This window comes from Periplaneta americana, chromosome 16, assembly GCF_040183065.1.
Source record: "Periplaneta americana isolate PAMFEO1 chromosome 16, P.americana_PAMFEO1_priV1, whole genome shotgun sequence".
Classification (NCBI taxonomy): Eukaryota; Metazoa; Arthropoda; class Insecta; order Blattodea; family Blattidae; genus Periplaneta; species Periplaneta americana.
In genome coordinates, this window is record NC_091132.1 from 96,336,435 (window position 1) to 96,364,233 (window position 27,799).

General features: G+C 37.0%; 1 protein-coding gene across 1 annotated transcript in view; it reads left to right on the forward strand.

Annotated features, from left to right (window-relative positions):
* Nucleotides 1-417: 417 nt before the first annotated feature.
* Nucleotides 418-27,799, forward strand: part of LOC138690964 (acyl-CoA Delta-9 desaturase-like) — a 477,084-nt gene continuing 449,702 nt past the window's right edge. Inside the window, exon 1 of the mRNA XM_069812558.1 lies at nt 418-648. The gene's annotated coding sequence lies outside the window, so the exon portion shown is untranslated. The remainder of the gene's footprint in view (nt 649-27,799) is intronic.

The window sequence follows — 27,799 nt, forward strand, 5'->3', positions numbered from 1 at the left end:
GTCGTATTATGGCGAAACGTTTAAAACTGTAACTCTCACACAACAGTTTTTTTTTGCAACAATGAATAATGTCGCATTCGCCGTAAATTAAAAATTTGATTTCGTTTTCAACAATGTATAATTTTACTAGTTCAGTAACGTAGTCAATAATTTCACTGCGTACAATAATGGGATCAATTTATTGTTAAGAAAGGAAAAAATCGGCCAGATTTTCGGCTGTCGGCTGATAAGGATGTTTTCCAGCTTGGGAAATAAAATCTGTCAGAAACAGGTGGGAATCGGCTAAGTTGGTAACACTGATGTGAAGATGACATAATCTGAGAGTAAAAGCGTTGGCGGGATGAATTTGGCTGTCATTGTCAGCAGACTGATAGAAACTCTCCTATCAGCATTCTTACCGATTGTTACGAACAGTCCCGCAAGACATGAGCAGCTCTGCCTACAGAGACGTTATCTACAATATATTGTGTCACATGTTATGCAAGCCGCGTGTTGTTTGCTGAAGAAGCCGGGTGTGTGCAGATAGATTCTAGTGTGCCGGTAGTTCAGTGTGCTGCAGTTAACCTGCAACATATCGAGTGATTTGACTGTGTGTGGTGGTTAGTGTGATACCAGGGTGGTCGGACTCTACGAGTAGCATCTTCGACAGTAAGTAGATACTGTTTATTTATTAATTTGAATTCTTTGTGTCTCTAGTGTTTCCTAATTAGCGATTTTGTACCTAGATCTAGTGTTATTCGAGCTCGTGCTGTTTGCTGCAGCTAGCTACAACTTTGGAGAACTTTAAAAGATAGGATGTAAGTAAATGATGGTAACGACAAAGGTAAATTTTCTGCTTGAAATTTGACCGATCTACCCTATGAACATAGAGGGTGTACCCCTTATAAACGAAATTGTCAACTTTTTTCTGTAATTTTGGTTTGGAAGTAGGAGTGCAACGTCGAATTAATAAAGTTTTAATGAGTGTCACTAGAAGGTTGATGTTTATTTTTAAGGGTATTCTTTAGACCATTTCCCACTACTGCAATTATGCCGTTTTTGCATACAATTATATATATATAATCAATGTCGCCAACATAAACAACTCGTCAAAAGTAATGCTAATCTATACTAATAATAATCTGTAGCCGAAATTTTTCTGGTAATTTTCGATTTTCCAAAAATAATCGGTGTTAACATCCTGAAAACGAAAATCGCTTTTTTTTTTATTTTTGTTCGTATGTCTGTCTGGATGTTCGTTACCTTTCCACGCGACAATGGCTGAACCGATTTATATGAAAATTGGAATATAAATTAAGTTCGTTGTAACTTAGATTTTAGGCTATATGGCATTTAAAATACTTCATTTAAAAGGGGGGTTATAAGGGGGGCTTAATTAAGTAAATCGAAATATCTCGCTTATTATTGATTTTAATGAAAAATGTTACATAACAAAAGTTTCTTTAACAATAATTTCCGATAAGTTTTATTCTATACAAAAATTTTGATAGGACTGATATTTAATGAGATAAGTGAGTTTTAAAATTACAATAACAACGCCATTTAAGGCGCTGTACTGAAATAAAAACAAATGACTTCGTCTATAAGGGGCCTTGGACAACAACAATAGAAAGCTATTAAACATAGCCTACAGAGAATGTTCCTGTGTTTGTATGAAGTAATATCGGAAGGTAATTAATTGTTTAATATTATTATTTAACCATTGGAAAGTGTAGTTTCTCTAGATGGACATAATTCTACAATGTTATTACAGTAACTTCTGAAACATATAGCAAGTAATATAAAGTATACACATTAAAACTAAATGATATGTCAATCTTCATTAAACTATGGTTGCGTTTAATAACAATTAAGAAACATGTTAAAGGAATAGTCATTGCACCAAATGATTGCTCTCTGGACCAAAATGATCGCATTTTAATTATTTAAATACAATTTAAATTAAGTAACATATTAAATGATTTATCCTTCTATCAAATACGGATGTCCCCTGGATCAAACGTCCTATTTTAATTATGTAATTACTTTACAGTGCATTTATTTCTAACAGGTGCAGCGGAGCGCACGGGTACGGCTAGTATGTAATAATTCTCTAAATACTAAATTCGGTAGGAAATGTTAATTAATATATGACGAAGGTTACGTTTGGTTTGTTAAGGTTTGTAGAGCTTGTTCTCATTCGAATAATCCTGATAACAAATAATGATAGATGAAGTACAGGAATTTTTCCACGGCCTAAATTAAATTCAAACTAACATGGTATAGGGAGCCACTACCTGAAAGCCAGATTTGTATGACATGGTATAGTTGCTTCTGTTGGTAACGCAAAAAAAGGCAACATGGCGGATGTCAGTGGGAAATGGTCTAAAGTTTTTTCATTTTTAATTATTGTTCTAATGATGAACACTAGACCAGGGTTGCCATATTGGGAGATTTATTGCAGTAAAATTTAGGCTATATAAAATAGGGCAATAGGCGAGTAATAAAATTGTTAAGTAGCCGAATCGCCAATTGGGCTATCTTAAAAATCCAAAGAGTGAAATTAGGCTACATGTTATTTTCTGTTACCAGAACATGTTTAAAATATACCATTCATAAGTTTCCAGGTCATTTTAAAAATCGGAAGTCAGTGATGGCCGACCCTACATTCTGGGAAGATGATATTATTACGCTTCCATAAGATATGCTATTCTGTGGATTATGGTACCTAAAATTCTCTACTAGCCCGTCTTGGTGACTTGCTAGAACTACGGCTCATATCCTATTTACTGTACTTCCGAAGTCTGTGGACGGACCGGACATTTCCTAAACATGAACAACCATTAGTTTCGAATTACCGCTCCCAGCGCGCAATGCGGTTTCTATTACAGTGTAGCACTACACTACGTCTCTGGTGGTGATGACATGAACTAGCAAATAAATACACAATAACTTGAGACTTGCCCCTTCTCACTATTTTGAATAATTAATCTTTTAGCATTGTTGTCACTCTCGCTAGATGTTTTTACTTTTGCACCATCTTTTTAATCACCCTGTATTATTATTATTATTATTATTATTATTATTATTATTATTATTATTATTATTATTATTACGATTTAGACTACATGGGAATGGTACTTATCACAATCTGGCAACCCTGCAGTAGACTTAAAAGAGAAAACTCGTAAAAGGGTCTATGGTACATATTTTTGCTCCATCTGCTTATAACGTCAACATTTAGCGTGTTTTTAGCCTTATGTCAGTGCAATGATCAGCTATAAGAAACAGTAAGTGTGGAAACTACTCGTATGAGGCTGTATTAAAATATTTTTCTCATAACCTTCAACTTTAAAGATTATGTTTGCAGTAATTTTTAATATTAAATAGACAAACTAAATCAGTTGCATGCCTGGAATCTTTAGCAAATATGATGGTATATCGTCGTTGTTCCTGCAATAACTCCTATGTGCAAAGTATAAAATGTTTCAGCAGGAAGAAAAAACACCTTTATTCATCCTATGGCAGCCGTACATAGAAGACTGTGAATTATTACATTTTCGAAACAAAGAAATATAGGAGATTTTATTATTTGCTGTATCACTATTTAAGTTATTTAACAGAACAAAAATTTGAAAGTCGACAAATATATTACAGAGGTGTTATTGCAGGAACAACGACGATATGTGAAACTTCTGTAAAAAACAAATCTTATTACTAATAATTATCTATTAAAATGACTACCTGTAGAAGGCTTGTTTAGTAATAGACCTATGTTTTCACCAGATATTATGTATTCGCTCTTACTGTATACGTCACATGTACAACTGTTAATATTGTCAGATACCTTTTTAAATACTGCAATTATTTGTTAAGTGTAGTATGATGATTCTGAGGAGTAAAGATTTATCAGAATTTCTTTACAATTGCATTACCAAAGGAAAGTAGGAATATATTTCCATACTTGGCTTCTAATTGAGTCCTGCGCACCGTAAACAAAAGACAAATCGAGTGGCGATGCCAATTTCATACTGGAATACACAGAAAGCTAAGCTAAGCTACGCTAAGTTAGACATCATGTTTTACATTCACTTACAATATTTGAAGAGCAGGCAATTTTATTGGCTGTTATCATGAAAGATGAAGAAAGAGAAACAGAAGTAGGAGACGATTTTGTAAAATTGGAATTGGAAGACGGAGAGGAAAAAATGGTGAATTTCATCATTTGATTCAAGAATTTGATGGAAATGATAACTAATACAAAAGTTACTTCCTGCTGAATCAGGAACAGTTTCATGAATGAAGGAAGTGTTCCATGGCAAATTGTTTACATATGTTCATACAGGCCGAAATCAAGATTGATTGTTCAAAATGAACTCTTCATTAAGTTAGGAATATAAACTTTAATGTCATTTAATAAATTAATTTCATGAAATTAAAAACGTTATATTATCGAATTAATACGCAATACTCAAATTATAATATAACCTACGTGGTATAATGTAAAAGGATAAATGATACGTACATTTAATTCAGAGAATTTCACTTATTTCTTGCCAACGCTAGTTGTCTATAATAATTTGAGGTTATGTCATAGAGACAGGGATATTTTTGCGTTTCTTAAATCAATCTTTCCTTCCTTGGTCTGACTTCCATGATAATTAGTATACAGATACAATAAAATGATTATTAAAGTAGCCCTACATAAACGTATTACGAGTATATAAGAGTCTGCTAGATGTTGGGAAAGCAACTGTTTATGCGCATACGCGAAGCCAGGTACAAATACGAAAATCGCCTCCTAGGCGATCTGTGAAACTTAGCGTAGCTTATCTAGTGTAGAATAGCACTTCCATATAGCTACATTGGTGCTATTTTATTCCTTAGCTTGCATAGCTTGGCTTAGCTTAGCTTTCTGTGTGTGGTGAAAAATTTCTGTGGAAGTGGTGGCCGGCACAGAGACGGAATCACATCCCTTGCATGTAAACTTTTTGTAGGACTTAAGTAGATAGAAAGCGAGTTTTCGTAAAGTCGACTATCAGTGACAGGTTTGGTTTGGCTAGTTTAGGCTTTTGGTATTCCTTGCACATAACTTACGCATTTTGGTCGATAGGTGAGTTGGATAGATATTCGCCTTCATTTGGTAATGTATTTCTTTTTTCATCTTTTAACTAATCTTCATAAATGGGGCTGATTTATTATAAAAGTCCCGTTTCTCGCTGAAGGAATTATGACCATCCTATGTCCATTCTTTAAAAGGTATTACATCGATGAAAGGTATCTAAACTGGGCATTAGCAACATAAATACTGGCTTTATTCACAGCAGTATTTTTAATTACTCTCTCCATGACAACCAACTATTAAATCCATACATTCATTCATACATCTGATTGATTGTGGCTGATATGTATAGATATACTGTATTATCAGGCAGTACATCTCACTTGACGATATGTGTCAGAGGAAGAATAATTGTTTGTATGCATCTGAAGTCTGATTAGTGGAATATGTAGCTAATCGGCGATGTAAGTTATGCATTGGAGGGGGAAAGGGAACTACCCCATTATCTCCTGACCTAGTTGCCTCATGAGTGATGCCTTATTGGTGTTACTTATGAGGTTCAAACCTGTCTTCGGACAGTTGACTAAACAACCATTTTCATTCATTTGTTCATGACTATTATCTGAACTGGTCTTTATTTCATCATCCTTAACAATCTAAACAATGGCTTTATTTAGTAAATTAAAATTTTTAACTCACAGCAGTGAATTACATTTTTTTAGTACATGCTTTCTAAAATAGTTGCTTTTCGTACTGTTATCACTCCGAAAACTTGAACTTTAAAGGTGTTTTAAACAAAATCAACCCAGCACCGTCTAAATCCGTATTCGTAGGCCTACATAACCTATACGAGATTCGGATCCAGACGGCAGTGACAATCGTCTTACCAACTTTAACAGAGTTTTAAACAAAATACTTCATCATATAACAACAAATAAAAGCCAACATTGTTCCATTATGTTTATCAGAAACATTACCAATGTTTTAAAGAAATCAGATAATCAAATAACGACAAATATAAACAAACATTCAATGTTTTTGTGGCTCGGATTGCAATTTTCTCGAGATTATCATTCATAGTTTCACAAAACTAATCAAAGCTCTTCATAAATATACTAGTTCATTTGTATTGCTGTTTAGAAACGAGCGCTCACAATATGCACCGTCGTCTAAGTCCGTATTCGTACGTAGCCTATAAGGAATTAGGATCCAGACGGCAGTGACAATCGACATACCAACTATAACAGTTTTAACACAGTCTCTAGTTATATAGTCACGAAGCTCAATACGCAGGGAATATGCATCCATATATAGTTGCTAACCACTAGGATCGCTACTATCGCCTCATCACAGACAATGCGAAATAGTACCGGCACAGTCTATTGTTCCTAGTACCCTCAACAACTCAAGCTTCGTGACTGTATATACTAGACTGGTTTTAATATGCCAACATTGTTTCATGTTATCAGACGTCGGTGAGAATATGACAGTTGATTGACTATGCCTTTTATACTTATATTTACTTTTATTTTATTTCATATAATTTAGAGAGCTTTTACTAAAAACTATTGTATGCACCATGTACGCAAAACCTTTAGCGGACTCATCCCGTATTTTGGAATCGGCTTACGTCTCGTCCAAAAACACTGAATTCGTCCGCTAAAGCCTTATTTTGCATACTTGATACATACATAGCTATTAAATCATTCTCTCCATGAAAATCAACACATTGACATTAGTAACGATAAAATCCAACATCCATTCATTTGTAACTTATTCATAAACAACACATTACAAAGAAAAGACTTACAATTGTTTAAAATTAAATTTAGATACCAGTAATAATAGATGAAATATTGTATAGCATATGAGAGTAAACAGATTTTATGCCCTAGTGAAAATTATCACCCGCTAAACTTTCCACTCGCGGATAAAATCTAATTTTACTCTCGTATACTATGTAGGTTCTTCCTGTCGACAGGTGTTTGCACGCACATGTAGTTCTACGTAAAATTAAAGCTGTGCACCTGTAGATTTTTTATATGGAGGTGTTTTTAATGTTGATCATAATTATATAGATAGGCCTACGAATTATTTATATAGAAAATGAAGTCTCGTGTTCGGTCTGTTTTCCTAACTTAACGTTAATTTTCAAAACCAAATGATTTGAGCTTCCCACTTTTAATATTAGTGTTGGTTCAGAACTCTCCATAAGTGGTGAAAGAAGAAATATAACAGTTCAGATACAAATAAACGATTGATTTATTTTTCCCTTCACATATATAAAAAAACATTAAAAATAATACCATCATGATTGTCTACTTCAGTTTTGTGTGTGTACTGTACTTTGTAAATTTATAGTGTTCTTTTCTATCGCAGTTTTACTCCTGGTTGAGTGTTAGAGAAGGTCCTATGGCCTTAACTCTACCAGGTTGAATAAAATATTATTATTATTATTATTATTATTATTATTATTATTATTATTATTATTATTATTATTATTATTATTATTATTATTATTATTATGCTACATTAGACAAATATCTCGAGTTTATTCCACGACAGAGAGCATTTAATTTTAATGTTAATTGTGCAAAGGTGCACGAATCTATGAAAATGAAAATTGGTTCAATTTTATTAACTTCCTCTGTTACACGTTCAATCCAAACACCAATTTTTTACTCCCAGAAAAAAAAAACAACACTGCAGTCTTTTAAAGACGGGGGAAATAAAAAATACTATTCGCAATTGCAATTTAGCGTTAATATCATTGCTTCTAGCAATCACATGCTATCCTCTGTAAATTACCGCCAATAAAGGGAATGAAGTATGTGAAAATTCTCGTCACTGCCTTGTGACATTTACTGAGATATTATTGTGCAGCATGACAAAGTAACACCTGGCTATAAAAGATTAAATGTCTCAAAGATAAACATATCAACTCAATGCTCTAGTTAATCTAATGGCACTACAGGAACCCCTTTAAAGGAGATTAAGTTACTTGGAAAGAATTGAAATGTGTCTTACCACTTGACATTGTGATGTGTAATATTACCTTCACATGACGTCAACGCAAACAAATGGATCATAAGTGTGCTTATCTCCTTATCTTATTCCGTACATAATACGCGTTATACAGGAAGTTAATTCTGTTTTATGTTAAAATGGGCGCTTAGAGATGCAGAGTGAGCCTTCTCGCAGAATTGAAGAAAAAGCAACTTTTGCACGATCGTGTTTTTTTGTTGTTCTATTTACAGCTATTGTTGTTAGTCCTTGAAAGTTAAAATTCCCACACAGAAACTTGTTGCTAGGGAAACCATTCTTCATAACATGAAACCCTACTGAAATAGACTCATTACATTGCACTTATTGTTACTTAGTTACCATTACAGTGCAGTTTTGCGAAGGCTTTGGAATAATATTGCTCCAAATTTTCAATGCAAAATATATTGTATTTCCAATTTTAAAAATATAAAGTAATCGTGGAAAAAGCACTGTACAATACATGTTTGTGAAGTGAATTACAAAATATTGGAAATTGAAAAAGTCGCTCTGCTTGTTTTTCAAACATTTTTCCTCGATTTCGTAAAAAGCATTTCCCAATCTTGCATCGTAATATCACAATCTAATAGCCTATATACAGTCACGAAGCTCAATACGTAGGGAATATGCATCCATAGATAGTTGCTAACCACTAGGATCGCTACTATCGCCTCATCACAGACAATGCGAAATAGTACCGGCACAGTCTATTGTTCCTAGTATCCTCAACAACTCAAGCTTCGTGACTGTATATCCTAGACTGTGGTAATATACTATTTCAGTGCGAAGATAAATTTTATTTATAATTCAAGATCCAGGAGAACAAAACTGGACGGAGGGAAATCATGGAAATTACCCGCTTTAAGATGTCTCGAAAGTAATAACTGGAACAACAATGTAAGCTCCAAACCTGTTGACCTCTTGTCTCACCCTTGAGTTTACCATATCCTTGAAGACACTTATTGCTAGAGAGTATTGAAGGGGTAAACAAAGAAAAGAGTACATAACTATTTTGGTAAAATTTACCCCTGCGGTGGCTGAGTGGTCAAACCGTTTGTGGAACATTAATTATGCTTTCAAGAGTCATCCTTAAACTGTATAGGCTTTCATATTCTCTGTTGCAAGTTCCCTTAGTAGAAGAGTAGGCCGTACGTGAAAGTACATACACAAATAGTATTTGTGTATGCACTTTCACTTAATTCGACAGTATTTGTCAAATACTGTCGAATTAAGTCCGGTGAACAATTGTTTCTTGTGTTAATCCGCTTTAAAGTTATTTTGAAAAACGTACTTGAATATTGTGAGCGTGAAAAGTAAACATTAATCTTGTTGCCTGGTGTCTTAGAAAACTATCACGTATTCACTATCAATATCTAGTTTATCATAATTTATGTGTTTCAACAATGAGCTTCAAAAACAGGAACATTAAACATTCCGTAAACAAATTACAAGAGACATGGGACGTTTCTCTTAAATGCTCACTTCAGTTAGCATGTACTCGATGTTATGAATTTTTGTAACATAGGTTTATTTAATTAGATCTACAGAAGCGCACAGTATATTTTATTTCTTTGTCATGTACTTTATTACACTACAAAATTGTTCGGACATTTTTACTTGACTTTGTAAACGACAAGAAGAACAAAAATCATTAAAATAATCATTTAACTTTAAGGATAGTGTGCAATAATTTCAAAACATAGTCTATAAGAACAGGTCTAAAAGAGCAATCCCATTGGTTATAGCATTGAATGTTAAGCAAAAAATCATGTGTAATTTACAGTGTCTTTAAATTTCGTTAATGTCTTCTGTTAATGTTGTTGTTGCGTTTGGCAATAAAGTCTTTTGACCTCTTGCACTCCGATATTTTTCAAAGATATTGTCATTGTCCTTGTCTTCATACTGTTTTCCTTTATTCCCCTTGTCTTCACCTTATATTCTCCTTGCTCTCCTTATATTCCCCTCGTTCTCCTTATGTTCCCGTCGTTCTTCCTGTGTTCTCCTCGTTTCCCCTCATTCTCTTTGCATTCCCGTTCTCCTTGCACTCCAGTTTTTCTTCTTAAATTATCCTTATTTTTCTTGTATTTCCCTTGTTTTCCTTGTATTCCACTTGTTTTTCTTCTCTTCTCCCTATTGTCCTTGCCTTCCCATTTCTCTGCTTGTATTTACCTTGTTTTCCTTGTCTTCCCGTTATCTTTGTACCTCCCTTGTTCTCCTCGTTTCATTTCTCACACCATCCAAACGTAATTCCACGTAGATATATGCAGGATAGTAAAGCTATGCACCTGTCGAGACATGACCGCACCCACACGTAATTCTATATCGAACTATTCACTTGTCGATATCGTTCAAATTCCATTCAAATATATATTATTATAATGTACCGAAGTACATATGATATTTCCATGCAGATATTCTACGTCATCATACGAAGAATATCTGCATGGAAACATCATATGTACTTCGGTACATTATAATAATATATATGATATGCGTAAATCACTTCGTGATTTAAGACGGCGCTTATTCCGTCGGATCCCGGCCAACTAGTCACTCATTACGAGTGCACCTCAGCACATATGTGGACTTCGGTCCTAGGTTCATAGATATCTATGACGAAGTGCAGAGGGCGGCCACTAGAGGGAACCCAAGAGTTGGAACTTAAAACTGAGACGATTCTTCCGACGCCGGGGTGGAATCCGGTGTGGATTAGTAGATAAAGCGTCAGCACGTAGAGCTGAAAACCCGGGTTCAAATCCCGGCGCCGGAGAGAATTTTTCTCCGTTCCATTACTCTTTCATCCATTCAAATAGCCTACACATTCAATTATATAGCTCGCGCAAGGAACGATTACCGAAAAGCAATGGTGGCGTTGCTGTCTGTTTTGACGTGTGTATGTAGGCACGTCGAGGGAGCGAGAGGTACGGGCCGATGGAAGTACTGTCTCTTCCAAGAAAATGAACGAGTGAGGACATCGCTGTGGAAATAATGAACGTAGCAAGAGAAAAATTCGAAGCTAATTAAACGCGCAAAGTATGTTACGAATGAAATAATAATACAGTGCGATACAAGACATGTATTCACATGCAATGGAAGAAACTAAAGTCGTAATGTAACTATCACAACGCAAGACTGATTCTATCGATGTCATTTCTCTTTCGACTGTACTCTTGAACATCATTCAAGCTATCTCATGACATTTCCTGTCGCCCTCTCTTCCTTATCGCGTTGTTTCATTCGCATTCCTTCCGTCGGTATTCCCTGCTTGCGAGATCTATACGTATATCAGTAAATATAACACACATAGCGACACACCGGGTGGGAACCCCAGCTGTACAGTAGAGACTCAGGTCCTGTAAATGACTTTTCTGATTCCTTTTTGCTTACTAAATAGTATATTTTGTAACTATGAATCGTTTCACTTTATATCTGAACCAGTATCATGTATAAGACAGGCATTGCATGACAATCTTAATTGTGTTCTAGACGATTGAAGGATTGTAAAAGCTGATTGATTATCATTGTATTGTTCTTATCTTTGTAGCTCTTAATCCGTACTTAGTGTACAGAACTTGTCAAAATTTTAAAAAGAGCCAGATATACATCTGATCCGATGGTAGGACAGCCATACTAGGCCTATTTCTTGCGAAGACAAATTCCGAATCGCCTGTGAATTGCATGCAGGCACTAGTTGAACAATAGCGCAAGTCCAAGGGTGTCATCTTTGTATGGCTGCCTGTGTATTCAAGGGGTATTTATATCAAAGCAATGAAATTGCAGAATGATTGGCTATCTCAAGGCCAGACTATTTGTGCATTATTTATCATTGCGAAAACAGTTGTCTCAGATTATTCTAGACGGACCATCTGGCCAGGAGTGAAGTCGACAATGAATGCCGCCAGTTAAAGATCCTGATAAGATATCCGTCGTCGAGCAAGGCTAATGAACTCCTGGCAGTAAAAGTACAAATACATACAATGGCATTAAGGTTATTTGTTGACAGAGAACTACAAAAGAGAGGGAAATTGCCGTTTCTGTGCTGAAGTAAAAGAGGACAGAAGACATACTCTATGTTAACGTCCTGCTCTTATTTGTGTGTGCGTGCGTGCGTGCGTGCGTGTCCCAAAAATAAGCAGCAGAACTTCAGAAAATATGTTCCTCACAAACAATAAAAATAGTTCATATGTACAAACATAGGAACCGACTACATGGGTGCTCCGTGCTTCAAGCATCCAACAGATATATTTAATTGAGCACCCATTGGATTTTTCAACTCAAATTAATTTTGATTTCGATTTTAACTTCTATGGGGTAAAAAATAGTTTTCATGGATCATGCAACGTGGTCTTTACAAAAGAATATAATATCAAATTTACACGATGCAGTTTTAAAAATTCCCTTTAGCTATTGATCGAGTTCTTTTTCAGGGGCGATTAGGTACCCTATTGTCAATGCGTCAGTTTTAAATTTGCATATTTAATGATTCAATATCTCTTGAACTACTGGAGATATAATGTCATTTTTATAGGCTAAAGATGCAAGGTTCCTATGAAAGCTGACGCAGATTTATCAAGAAATATAAGTTGTAAAAAAGGTTGAATTTTTTTAATAATATGGATTTTATTATTTTTATGCAAATGCAAATTTTAAAGCACATGTTGACAACAATGCGATAAAGAAATAGACGCATAATTGAAAGATGTAGAAAACACGGAAATTTTACTTCAAGCAAATAAAGCGATAGGTTTCGAATAAATCCCGAAAATACAAAGTATATGTTTATGTCTCGTGACCAGAATATTGTAAGAAATGGAAATGTAAAAATTGGAGATTTATCCTTCGAAGAGATGGAAGAATTCAAATATCATGGAGCATCAGTAGCAAATATAAATGACACTCGGTAGGAAATTAAACGCAGAATAAATATGGGAAATTTCTGTTATTATTCGGTTGAGAAGCCTTTGTCATCTAGTCTGCTGTCAAAAAATCTTAAAGTTAGAATTTATAAAACAGTTATATTACCGGTTGTTCTGTATAGTTGTGAAATTTGGACTCTAACTTTGAGAGAGGAACAGAAATTAAGGGTGTTTGAGAATAAGAGTCTTAGGAAAATATTTGGGGCTAAAAGGGATAAAGTTACTGGGGAATGGAGAAAGTTACACAACGCAGAACTGCACACATTGTGTTCATTAAAATTCAGACGTTTGAGATGGGCAGGGCATGTAGTACGTATGGGAGAATTCAGAAATGTATATAGAGTGTTAGTTGGGAGGCTGGAGGGAAAAAGATCTTTGGGGAAGCCGAGTCGTAGATGGGAGGATAATATTAAAATGGATTTGAGGGAGGTGGTATATGATGATAGAGAGTGGATTAATCTTGCACAGGATAGGGACCGATGGCGGGCTTATGTGAGGGCGGCAATGAATCTGCGGGTTCCTTAAAAGCTATTTGTAAGTATTATTTAAAAACTCATAATTTTTACAACTCGTATTTTTTTTATAAATCTGTGTCCGTTTACTTAGAACCTTGTGCCTTTGTCCTTCAAAATTTTCAGTACGACATCTTCAGCAGTTCCTGACATAATGGGTCATTAAATAAGCAAATTAAACATTGGCGGTATAGGGTAGTTAATCTCTCCTTCACCGAAGCGTATGGTAGCATTCATTATTATTATTCTCACTCGAAGTCGATATCTACTTGTACTATTGCCTTATTACTCTCGTACAGATTGCTCTAGAAACTAATCCAGAACTTGCATCTTTCTGTTACGAACCAAGAGGAATAAAGGTGTTTGTTACGGAAGGGGTTTCTTCCTGGCTTAAAGCTATTAACTGATTTGAAGTGCACTAAAGGAGCTCCTTGCATAGATAATGTGTCGTAGTGTGTTCCTTTGTTGAAAAAGCAACTTCTATATCCAGTAGTTAGCTAAAGGAAATCCAGGCGGCAAGAGTTTACTTTTATTGATCTATATCAGTGCCAAAGTGTGAACACCCATTTAAAAATTAGAAGTCGGCGCTTATGTGTACAATCCCAGAAAAAAATGATGGCCTGACTCTTGAAACTTCTTACAGAGCACGATTCACACCACAACCCAGTATTATTTGAATAGTATTACAGTAAGGAATTTCACAACTAATACAAAAATCATGAAATTAATCTGAAAATGAAATCAAATTAATGCCTAAGGATCATTATTTAAAAAATACGATACAGTACGACAACTCCGATTATGACAATCCATCGCAAGTATTCCGATAGCTCTGTGTTAGCGTGCTTGCTAGCAGACTATAAAGTTCCGGGTTCAGATACTGCTAAGGAAATGTTTTTTTTATTAATTATGTAGGTTAGTTTCGTTTACCATTATTCTATTTTGCTGCGCAATTTATAAATATTCACATTTTATTAAGAATAGATCAATTTTCAGCACATCTTTTCAAATGCCTTTCGGGTTACGAAACAATCGACATAAAATGAATTTCAATAACTGCCAAAGCGATCTTGCAGGTACCAAACTTTGGAGCATTCAGATGCTCATTAGTGTTGTGCAATGTTCGAACATGATAGAGGATATCAAGATACTGCAAACTTCGCCCTACTCCATAGGCATCCCAACAGTGCGTGGAAGTGAAGTATGTAAACTAAAATAACCGAGTCCATTAAAAACCGGTAAGAGGCCTTATGTTCGGTTCATGTTTGCCGAGTCTTTGTAGAGCTGAAGCTCCCTTTGCGTTTGTTCAATTTTTCCCCCTTCCTTACATATGTTCGGTGCCTTTCTTCTTAGTTCCTCCTCTCCCTGCGCCTTTACAATTTTGTTGCATAAGGATATCAGGCACATATCTTGCAAAGTTACGCATAGTAATGAGTATAGGTAATTTTTCTTATTAATATGACTAAACAGTCACATAAATATATGTATAAATAAATCAAACAAAATATATTTAGAAAACGAATATGTTCAAAGTACCGAGTAGCAAGTGCAAAGTTTAAACATGAGAGAGGAAATCAAAACATTGTGGAATTCGTCTCATACCATATGAAAAAACTAATCGCAATATATGTACTCAAATCCTTAAGCGGTTAAACTAGTGTCATGCAATATTCGAACATGAGAGAGGCAACCAAGACATTACAAACTTCGTCTTATTTTATATGAAAAACTAATCGCAAGGTCTATGCTAAAACATGAAGGGATGGGAGTGGAGGACAGCGAATATTTTATAACAAAATGGAACAAACACAGACCTTCTTCTGCAGAGCGAACGTCGACGAATGTTACCGAGCAACTGTGATTTATTTGAATATTATGTTAAGAATGTAATTATAGCTATTTTCTATCAGTAATTGGTACAGTAACAACGCCCATGTATTTTAAAAACATAATGTGATGTACATATATGTAGCCTACGTATATTTCTGTTGAAGTTTAATCATACTTTTTAAATAAAAATTATCTGTCCTTACATTTAAATAAAACTTCACAAGATTTGTTCTAAAATTCTTACTCAGGTAAAAGCATGAAGGGTTGGGAGAGGAATGTAGGAGAGGCCAGCGAACTTAAACGGCACAGATCATACAAGAGGCAAGATCGAGCGACCGAGACAGATCCGTTTTTTCAAAGCAGACTTCGTTTCTTGTCACGCTCGACAAACTTGAACCGAACATAGAACATGAAATGCTCGACACTAATGCGCATGCGTTGAATCTAGTACTCAGAAAATTCAGGGGGGCCATTTTTTCTGCAAACGTACGTAAGTCCGAAAAAGTTTGTTTCCGAGTTTTAGGCAATCATTCCATCACATCCCTAAGTGTGGTTCTCACTCAATAAATGGAGCTGTGTTTTTGATTATATGTTATTCAGATTTCATGTAAGTTACTTCCAAACTGACGTGCGGGACGGACGTACAGACGCTTTCTGACAGTCTACGTGCTTTCTTAGCCCACATTCCACTGAAAATTTGTCAAAAAACATGTTACATGCATGATGACACTCTCGCACACTTTAATCCCGATGCCCGCAGGTCTGAATCGAAAATACCCTGGTTGGTTGATCGGTAAATGTGAACCAGTGCCTGGTCTTCACACTCACCTGATTTATACCACTTGGATTTCTACATGTGAGGTCATTCAAAAACACTGGTGCATTCGTCTCCGGTGGTAAATGTGGCCACTCTCCGTAATTGAAATATAGCAGGTTGTGAGACAATATGAAATACACCAGGAATTTGGGAGCATCTTGGCGGGGACCATGAGACATTGATATGTGCCCTGTATTGAGGTAGGAGGTGAAGATTGTGAATATCTTCTGTGGAGAACCAAGGGTCATAGATCACCTGTGGGAAATGAAAGCATTTCGGTTAGCACGTGTTGTCAAAACTTGTAACTTTGAAACCAAGCATTTCCAGATCAATGTACAGTCCCGAAAAGAAAAATGGCTCGACTCTTGAAGCTCCTTAGGTATAAAACACGATTCACAACAGAATGGTTTTCTTTCAATCCAGTATTATTTAAATAATATTACAAGAAGGAATTTGACAATTAATGCAAAAAGCACGACATTAATCTGAAAATAAGATCAACTTAATGCTATGGCCAATACTAAAAATCATTATGTAACAAACACGATACAGTACGACAACCAGTCACTGGCTTAGCTCGGTAGGCGATCCGAAGTTGCGTTCGGGCGTGGGTTCGATTCCCACTTAGGCTGATTACCTGTTTGGTTTTTTCCGAGGTTTTCTCCAACCGTAAGGCGAATGTAAGGTAATTTGTGGCGAATCCCCGGCCTCTCTCGTCAAATACCATCTCGCTATAGCCAATATCATCAACGCTAAATAACCTAGTAGTTGATATAGTGTCATTAAATAACGAACTAAAAAGAAAAGTGCAACCCCGATTGTGACAATTTATCAGCAAGCATTCCGATAGCTCTGTGCTAACATGCTTACTCGCAGACTACAAAGTTCAGAGTTCGGATACTGTTGAGGAAAGAGTTTTTTAATTAATAAATACAGTAATCATGCAGGTTAGTTTTCGTTTATCTTCATATTTTACTGCACGATTTATAAATATTCATCTACTATTAATAAGAGATCAATCTTCATCGGATGACAATCTAAGTAGGCCTAAAATACATTTCAAGGACTACTTTGAAGCATGCGCAATGCGTTGAATCTCAAACTTAGAAAATCGAGGCGGACTTTTTTTACTGCTATTACTAGTGCTACTGTACTACTACTACTACTACTACTACTACTACTACTACTACTACTACTACTACTACTACTACTACTACTACTACTACTACTACTACTACTACCACCATTAACATTCGTATCTTGCTGTATACTTTCCATATTGGTAAAAATCTCATCTTGAAAACTTTCCTCACGTCTACGAGCCTTGTATTGAGGCCGCTGACATATGTCCATCCTCTTTACTATAATGCTGTTTTTGCCGCCGCCGCTCAGAGAAGGCGCACACTACATTCACCGTGAGGTGAAGACCGTGTAGTAAAATTTGCGATATGGAAGGTTCTGTGCAGAGGTAAGTAGGTCGCCGGCATAAACTCGGTAGACGACTGCACACGAAGTTATATATGTACTTCTTTCAAAGCCGAACATCAGTAAACAATCCATTGGTGGGGAAGCAAAAAATTATTCCCGTGGTGCTTGTTGGTTTCGCATGCAAAAGTCAATTGCTTTCTTCTAGAGAATAGCTATCAGGTTTTCCATGATTTGGTGCAATATTTGCTGACGGAAGAGTTTTGAAAGAAAGCTATTAAATTAATCGAGTACAAAGTAACTTATAATTTCCATCAGCATAATCATTCATAGCGATATTGTTCCCACACTTTCCAATAAAATACCAATAAATAAGCCCTTGGCATAAGAGGGGAAGTGAAAGGGATAGAGATACTTCCGTCCATGTCCTTTTCCCTTACACCGCCTTATAAACAAACACAATAAGGTACTGTGTATCATTGTGGATTTTAGGCACCTGCGAGAGCCGAAAGTTCGTAAAAATTTTGATGCCTGCCTGATACAGTCCGCCACTGACCTGCCTGTCTGCTCGTACAGCACCAAAACATTACTGTCTCAACCGGGGTAGGTGGAGTGGGGAGTTAAAGGGTGGTCTGCAGTGACGCCCAGGCCTGTTTTAAAATACAAGTTTGCAGTTACGTTCAAGCTTGTTAATGGATGTAGAGGTAAGCATGTATCGTATGTATAGTGTGAGAGATTGTAGCCACATAGCCTATATGTGGGAGTTGCGCGTTGTTGTCTATGCAGGATTATTCATAAGTGTAAATACAGAGTAGACCGCTCGAATGTACCTAATTTCGACTAGTGAACGGTTGAAGATAGAACCTTACGGTAACGTTTATATGAAAGGAAAACTCAACACGTTTCGAATCCTGTCTGTAGATGGTGCGCAGACCCGGTTTCTTTTCGTAGATTGTATCGATTGTCAAAATGGCGACACCGGAGATGAAAGCGCAAACTGTGTTGTGGTATGCGGAATTTAAATCAATTGTTAGAGTTCAAAGGGAGTATCGGCTAGTGTTTAACCATGATGCTCCAACTGCTAAAAGCATTAAGAAGTGGCACGATACATTTTTAGCTACAGGTATACTGATCTGAAGTGACAACACTATTTCCTAAACATAATTATCCCTCCTCAAAGTTCAATTTATTCAGATACAGTTCAGACCAATATACTGTAGTTTTGTTAATTCGGCCACACATACATACAGAAAATAAAATTCATTACCTTAAAAAATGCTGCTTGAAATCAAGTTCAGGTAAGGAGCAAAATTTGATTTGTTATATTGAATTATTTCAACGTTTGTTAAAATGTGTATATGATAACCAGGGAAAAGGATTTGGAGTATTATAACAAATGGTGAAACGTAGTATAGATATTTGTAGCTCGGTGACTGTCAAGCGAGCTGCGTCACAGAGCATGGACAAGTACAGGCCACTTCATACAAACTTATACGCAGTGTTCCGTAAATGTATTTCAGAATAAACAAATGTTATAGTTTAATGACATATAGTGGCCTACATACATAATCTGCATTTCACTTTGAACTACATGTGTTTTTCTTGGCAACCACAAGACACCAATAAACAACATTACAAATATACATAATTAAATATCAATCTCTGCGTCCTCGCGTGGAAATATTGATGGCTGATAAACAGTTGTCTTCTGTATGGAACTCGCCTCTGAATATGTAGAACCAAACGAAATGGCCTTTTCAATTAATGCTGTGTTTTGTTGATGAAACAATTATTCCTGCTATGCCTTGTTATAATAAACTGTAAATATCATTTTCAAATTTTCTGTTGCAAGGAAGAAAATTTTTTACATGGAAAAACTCCGCTCTACATCTGCAGAGACAATTGGAGAATAAGTACTTGAAACAAGATACGTCAATTAATTCACATGTTCAATGACGTCATTGGGACATGTATTTGTTAGTATATCTGAAATCCGACTAAGAATACTGTACCCATCATTTTTAATCAAAACTCTATTCATTTTTTCACCAACACGTTTTCCTACTTCACCTTCTATTGCACTCAGTTTATTTACAATAGTCCTCATAATATTTATTTGCTCAACTAGTTCTACTCCTGACTTCTCTAATCGAATAATGGCATCCGGTAAATATAAAAAAATTTGACTTATTATCCATGACTTCTTTTTTGATTATTCTATAATTTAGCAGTTCCTGGCTTATTTGAATTGCAGCCGCGTCATCGGGATCGAAAGACTGGACTACTTTCTTCACAGATTGGAGGTGATGTGCGTAATAATTGCAAGCTTCTAACCATGACCCCCAGCTCTTAAGAACTGGACATGGGAAAGCGACAATTTAGGGAATTGTTTCCTGAATTTTGATACTCGATCTGGAGCTTTTACAAATATAGTCTTTCAGTTTTGTATTGTTAGTTGGTTTCACTTCCGTCATTGTACCCGCACTTCACTACTCTGAACTGCAAACCTGCATGTTGACGTTCTTATGTGACAACTGTCCCATTCACCTGTTGTTGACGTGCAGAGATCTGCGAGTATGTCATGGAGGGGAGGACTTGGTATAAAGGGTTGTAAACAAATACCTGTGTAGATGCCAATACTAGCTTTTACTACTCCAAATTCCGTTCCCTAATGATAACGTTACACAATTTGTGTGTTTTTGGAAAATATAATTTCAATTAATACTCCGCCATAAATGTTGTAACTAAAACTTTGTGCATCCCTCGTGTTTATCGTACGGCTCGTCCTCCCCCACACGTTACTTGTTTACGTTTTACTGTGCCTATACGAGACGCTCTACTGTACTTACATATACACTTGCATTCATGAATGTAGACCTGTACATTTCTATAAATATGCACTTATACTAGAATACATACACACATATAGACGCAAGTCTTCTTCGAATTATTTGATAAGATTTCGATAAATGTTACCACATAGCCATCGCAGTAGCTTTTTAATAGAATTTTAAATTATTATTTTAGAAAAAAGTACCGCCGAGCAAATACAATCACGTTTAAGTAAAATGTCTTCATACAACAAGCATTTTAAACAAAATCAAGAACTTTCGTTCGTAAATCTTTGCACCTTATTTCACATTCAGAGTTCTCCCTTGTAGACAAGTCGAGTATGCAATGCGCCACACTGTAGTAGTCATTTGTATGCTGGAAGCTTTCCAATTGATCAACGATTGTGCGTGGAACAATAGAAGGAATCGCCATGGCGTGGGAACTGTGACTGTGGTGGTCATAAAGTCAATCCGGTTTATTGGCTGGTCTTTCTGTCTTGTTTATTTTGGTAGCGAGCGAATTCTTCTGACAGAGGAACAATGATACAAAACATGGACGAGGGAACTGTCTTTTACTTTTTTTTTAATATTGAAACGTTTAAAGTTTTTAGATGAGATCTACGTACTTATTTGGAGTTTAAGTTCTTTGTCTGTTTATAAATTATTTTAAGCAGCAACAGACTTACACTCAACAATTCATATTGATTAAAAATAGAACCAAATTACTTAGTCTATCCTATACTACTTCACTCCACTCCAGTCCAGTTCAATTCATTCCATTGCATTGCACTCTACTCCTCTCCGCTCCAGTTCACTTCACTCACTCCGCTCCATTGCACTACACTGCCCTGCACTGTACTCCACTCCACTTCGCTGTATTCTACCGTACTGTCGGCTAAGGCGTTTGTCTGCTGATCCCGAGTTGCACTCGGGCGTGGGATCGATTCCCGCGAGGACTGATTATCTGGTTGGATTTTTCCGAGGGTTTTCCCAACCGTAAGACGAATGTCAGGTAATATATGACGAATTCTCGGCGTCATCTCGTCAAGTACCATCTCGCTATCACCAATCCCATCGACGCTAAATAACTGAGTAGTTGATACAGCATCGTTAGATAACCAACTAAAACAAAAATCTGCCGCACTTCATCCATTACACTGCGTTATAATCCATTCCATTCACTCAATTCCACTTCACTGCACTGCAGTCTACTCTTCTCTTTGCACTGCATTCTACTCCAGTTCGTTCCACTTCACTCTGTCTACTACACTACACTGTACTCCAAGCACTGCATTTACTTCTCTCCACTCCACTCCACTCTATTGCACTGCACTGCATTCCACTTCAGTCCACTCCACTTCATCCAGTCCCATCTTATTCAGCGTCGTCCCATCCCAATCCGTCCAATAAACACGCCACCTCGCTCGATAGCACTGAGTCTGTATTCCGCCATTTCACCCGATTCTTCCACTTCGTTTCACTCCAATCCATACAGTTTCACTTCACCTCATCTCACTCTACGTCTCCCATATTTAACTTTGTCCTAATTTAACACAATAATACATGCTGATCCATACGACCAATACGGGTTGACCTCTTCCCCCCTTCAACTTCTTTCGAGAAGGTTCTGGTGATGCTGCGAAATATCGTTTTTGATATTTTTGAGGAACAACACCAGGGATGCACTTGAGGCGGACAAGGTCACAGTTGGGGATTTTCTCAGGGTTCTCCCGTTTTTCCCCATATTAGGCATTTACATCATTCCGTCACCATTTCTCCATTTCGTCATCATTCCATAGCATTCCCCGATCGCCGGATGGCGACGGACGGAAGGGGCTAGCCTAAGGACGAGGGGGGTTGCCTGCTCGACACCTGTGTACGCAGCGAATCTTAGTGTAGTCATATTATTGCCATGTATTGAAGTACATATGATATTTCCGTTTAGGAATTCTGCGTTATCATTAGATTTCGAGATTTCGGACCCAATAGAGCAGTTCAGTGGGAAATCCGCATAACGGCGTAATGAGTATAGTGTTAAAGCGTACAGTGTACTGTAGAATGAATGCCAACAAATACGCAAAGGAAAACACTCTGGATTTGAAGGTTCTGACGAATAATTTGGTTTTCATACAAACCCATTTTGAAACTGTGTCTGAAACTATTACATGGTTAGAAAAGTCAGAGCAAGAGATGCCGAAAGCCCTCAAATTAATTGAGGAAATGACACAGAGAATTAATGAGACACCAAGTACACCGGTTACTGAACGTGTAAAACAGAAGTGGAAATCAATTTTATGTAAAAATAACGGATATGGAACATTGTGTAATATAAACAGTAAATTAGTGGATATAGAGTCACCCGAGAATAAAGGACTGTCTTCTAGAGACTGCAATGATGTTAGATTTTTTTTCGTTTTGCTCCTATCAAAGCGCAGCTTTTCACAGTACAAACTGTGTTTGTCAGATAAGCGAAAAAGATATACGTTTGAGATACTGAAAATATATCTTTTAGTACATTGCAATTCGGTACTGTAACTGCACTTCCTAAGGACGACCAATAGGATAAATGAAGAAATTAAAATTGCTACAGGTTTATTTCCACCATTAACACTGTGTATAATTAAACATAAATGCTTATAAAAGACAGGAGAATAAATGCTTTTCACATTCTTTTGACATTGTCATTGTGTAATGTATATTTACTTCCAGAATGTATACTGTACATATGTATATATGTTTCCCAATACTACCGTACTCTACTCTAAATAGCAACGTTGTTACCTCAACACATCTCTACCTTTCACTACCTGCAGCGAGTCAACAACCTACAGTACATGCACAGTAAACTTATTGTATCGGGTCCCAAGTCTCGAAGCCTGGTTATCATAATATAATCAAGGATCGGTGGAACGGAGAAAAATTCTCTCCGGCACCGGGATTCGAACCCGGGTTTTCAGCTCTACGTGCTGACGCTCTATCCACTAAACCATACTGGATTCCAATTCCGATGCGGGATTGAATCCTCTCAGTTTAAGCTTCACCTCTTAGTTTTGCTATAGTGGCCAACCTTCATGCACTGTATCACAGATGTGTGACAGTGGCACAATGTCCAACACACTAATGTGCAGAGGTGCACTCATTTCGAGTGACTAAGTGGCCGGGATCCGACGGAATGAGTGAGGGCCGTCTGAAATCACCAAGTGATTATTATACGCATATCATATTATTCCATGTACCGAAGTACATATGATATTTTCGTGCAGGAATTCTGCGTTATCATATGATGAAGGATCGGTGGAGCGGAGAAAAATTCTCTCTGGCACTGGGATTCGAACCCGAGTTTTCAGCTCAACGTGCTGACGCTCTATCCATTATATCATACTGGATTCCAATTCCGATGCCGGATTGAATCCTCTCAGTTTAAGCTCCACCTCTTAGTTCCCCTTTAGTGGCCAACCCTCATGCACTGTGTCACAGATGTTTGTTGGATAGTAAACACATGTCATACTTTGACACGTGTCCGGTGAACCACTGAAGAACTGTCATTAAGATTTAAAATTTAAAAAAAGGAGTGTCTTTGTGCTACTAATATATTAGGTCGTTCAAATGAAATCCGACCATCGCTTATAAAAAAATTAAACTTATTTCTTAATGCTCGCCGCGGTTAACACACTTCTCTCACTGTGATATGAGGTGACGGACACCGACTTCATAGTATCCCTGTGGCCTCCAGGTGAACCAAAGCATAACAACACTTTGCACCGCTTCTTTCGTTGGAAATGTGGTTTCAGAATCTTGAAATTTCCAAAAATATAGCAATCACAAGCAGATAAGTCTGGTCTGTAAGGAGTGTGGTAGTTTTTCCTAGCGAAACCTTTGCAACTAGTCCCTTGTTGATCCGGTGGCGTCAACTTGAGCATCATGGAGTAAAATCACTCTTCTTGCCAAAAAGCTGGGCGTTCATTTTTTATGCTCTGTCTAATTGTAAGGTGCCTGAGACTGTTCGGATAGGGCAGGCCAAGCTCTAGAAATTCCACTATCAATGAACCTCAATAACCGAATAATCGAAAAAACGATAACGCGATTTTCCCTGCACTTTCTTTCAACTTGAGCTTTTTGGGCCAGGAGATCCTGTATGTTTCCATTCCATGTCAGACAGTGGCTGGAGTGTTGCTGAAAATTATGACATCAGGACTCGTCTCTTGTCACAATGCGTTGAAAAAACTGATCGCCTTCCTCTTGACATCGTTTGAGATTCTGTTACAGATTGTTAGACGTTTGGTTTTCTGCTTAGCAGTTAGGGAGTGTGGCATCCACTGCACATAAATTTTGCAATACTGCACGTATTTGCAGAGAATATTATGGATACTTTCCTGACTGATATTCAGCAATAAACTCAGTTCGCTTATTCTTATTCTCCTGTTTAGGATAGGGATGAAAAAGTGTACTGTGGCACACGTGTCGCATCCCTTCCTTTTACCCCCACACGTCATTGGATATGGCAGAGAGAAAGGAAATATGAATGCAGTGTGCTTGCGGACGTCACAGATAGCCCACGTATTTCAAGGTCGGGGGCTTGTGGACGGGGAACAAACTCTTTCCCCATGCTTCCATCCCTCTCTTCCCCGTTCTGCAACCCTGATCTAGGACAAGAACATGTTAAATTGAGCTTGGAGTAATTGACTCGAGAGCTTGTCTTTGTCGGGGATTGTCCTGTAGTGATGTTCGGCGGGAACGAAACCGAACACACCAATCTTTTACAGCTGATTTTCTTAGGCGTGACTCTCTATTGGCTTGGCTTGGCTTTTACGTTGGCTGGACCCGGGATGGGTCCGGATACTTAGGCACTGTTTGGTCCATTGCGCGCCCTTATATGCAGTGATTGTCCAAGTCCCATGGTAGGCTGGATGGCATTCGTAAATCCGACGCTGACATGTGGGCAATCCTGCCTGACCTCTGATACAGCCAGATCCCGACTTCACGGGCGAGTAGCCTGATAAGCCCTTGGAGCCCGGGGCCTAAGCCCTTCTTGATTAGCCGACGATGATAGGCCATCCTGCCTTAACCCCCGATAGTGTCAGGTCCCGTCCGCATACGAGCAGCCTGATAAGCCCCAGGAACATATGGGCTATTCCATATGAAATCGATCAGTAAAAAACCTCGCATTTTTTAATACTCTAATTATTTCCCTGTTTATGCAAGGTGCTGAGGAGAGTGCATTTTCAAAAATATACTATCGAAAGTCAAACGGTTTTCGTACTATTGAGCGACAAATTTAGCGTATTTTATAAAAAACAAGCCTCTTTCAGCGCTCAGAACTCTGGAACCATTTACTGTAGAACATTAAACGGGAGCTCATTTTGAAGCTGACATTTAGTAGGTTATGATAAGAAGTAATACTTATTTTTATTATGTACAGAGAGACAGATAATCTGATTTTACTTACTTTAAGGTTTTTTGCCCATTTGTAAAAATGTAAAAAATATCGAGAAAAAACCTTGCATTATTAAGAGCGATTCGGCATTCTTTGCTTAGTGGCTCGACAATAAGTTTCGACGGTATTAAATAAATTATTTTCACACGCCTAGACTTTAACGGCGCAGTACCCCACACACTGGCCGAGAGCTGAAGATAAGCGAGCATTGGGCGTCATTTTACTCCTGTGTGTATGAAAACTTGTGATAAAGCTAGCCCAGCCATGACTGCTAGACGACACATAACGTGTTTGTCTCCTGGCCTTGCTTGTCTCGACTACCTACAGTCAGCTGGTTAGTTCACGCGCGTACTATTTATTTTCTTTATTTGATATTTTCAATACTTTCTTATCAACGGTGCGGGGTAAAAAATATGTGTTTATTTGTACTTTCAATGCGGAATCTAACCATATATTTTAAAAATATTTTTTTTCGTGGGCAAAGGCGTCTTAATGAAGAAAAATCTAATTTTCTCCATTTCCATAAAAACTAAGAAAAACTGTTTACATGTCAATATAAACTTTAATTTCTCAGCATCAAAATAAACCATGATTTTGATCTTTGGGTGAAAGGGTTTCGGAGCCACAACAGTTTAAAGTTGCTAATTTTATGAAAATACGATAAATTTAAATATTTTTAATTTAAACACTATGAAGTTCTGATGCCTCAAACTTTGCACAAAGTATTGTATCACAGGTGTCAACGGACAGAAAAAGTTTCATTGTATTTAAAAATTGAAAGGCCACTTTTCTCTATATTTCGGTCGATTTGAGATAGAATAGCCCATATGAACATCGGGAACGCGTACTACCCCTAAGATTTCACCCCAGCCTATTTTTACTATTGCAGATGATAGATGAAATGAGAATGAGGTGGAGAGTATTGGTGGAATGATACAAGGAAACAGGAGTACCCCGATAAAAACTCTCTGCAATTTCTGCTTTGTTCATCACAAATTCCATCACGACCTGGTTAGGGATCGAACCTGAGTCGCCTGGATGGAAGGCCAGCGCGCTATCACGTTACATACAGTCGCGTTATGTGTCTCCATAGACTGCAACCATTCTGCGATGCATTTCAGCAGGTGTACGCTCTTCTGCAATCCAAAGAACAAACTACAGCATGCTGTTCACTTTTGGACGCTTCCATCTTGTACCATTCGTATTTCTTTTTTCATTTCAAACTCACCTACCAATGGAAAATATTTAACCAATTTTGCCAATATTCCTTGAGCGAACTCCGAACGACACTTCTATTGCACATAGTAAACTTTAACATATTTTCATTTGAAGTAGCCACATACATCTACAGGGACATCATTTTATTTTTACTAACATTTCTAATATTAACCTGGCTATACCTTTGGATCAACGGTTGAGAACCGGAAACACCGTTTGCTACCCTTTCCACGACTGGAGTTCGATGATACTGGAGTAATATACAAACAAATCCATTTACTATGTATAGGAGGGAAGAAAAGTAGTTCATCCATTTACGTAAACTAGGAAATATCACGCTTTTGACTTTGATAATTTTCATTAGGTTTTTGTTTAATCAAAATGTAGTACAGTATTAACAATGATGTTTTTACTCACGAACTGAGCTGTCCATGCGGACGTATTCATTATGCAGTGTATATTATACTGTCTACAGCACATTAGCGTACACTATTACAAAATGAAGTTAAATTGAAAAATAATCATAATATGGATATTTAAACACATTTTTTAAATGGTGGCCGTTCATTTCGATACAGGCTTCAGTTCTAATGTGTGTAATTCCAATTACCAGTTTCGTCCTTCGTACTAGTAACTCATGTTGAAATAATTATGTACTTACTCTGTAAAAGAGTTCCTTACGTATTGTACATTCAATCTTCACTTCTGCCCGATCCGAAAAGATAAAATTACT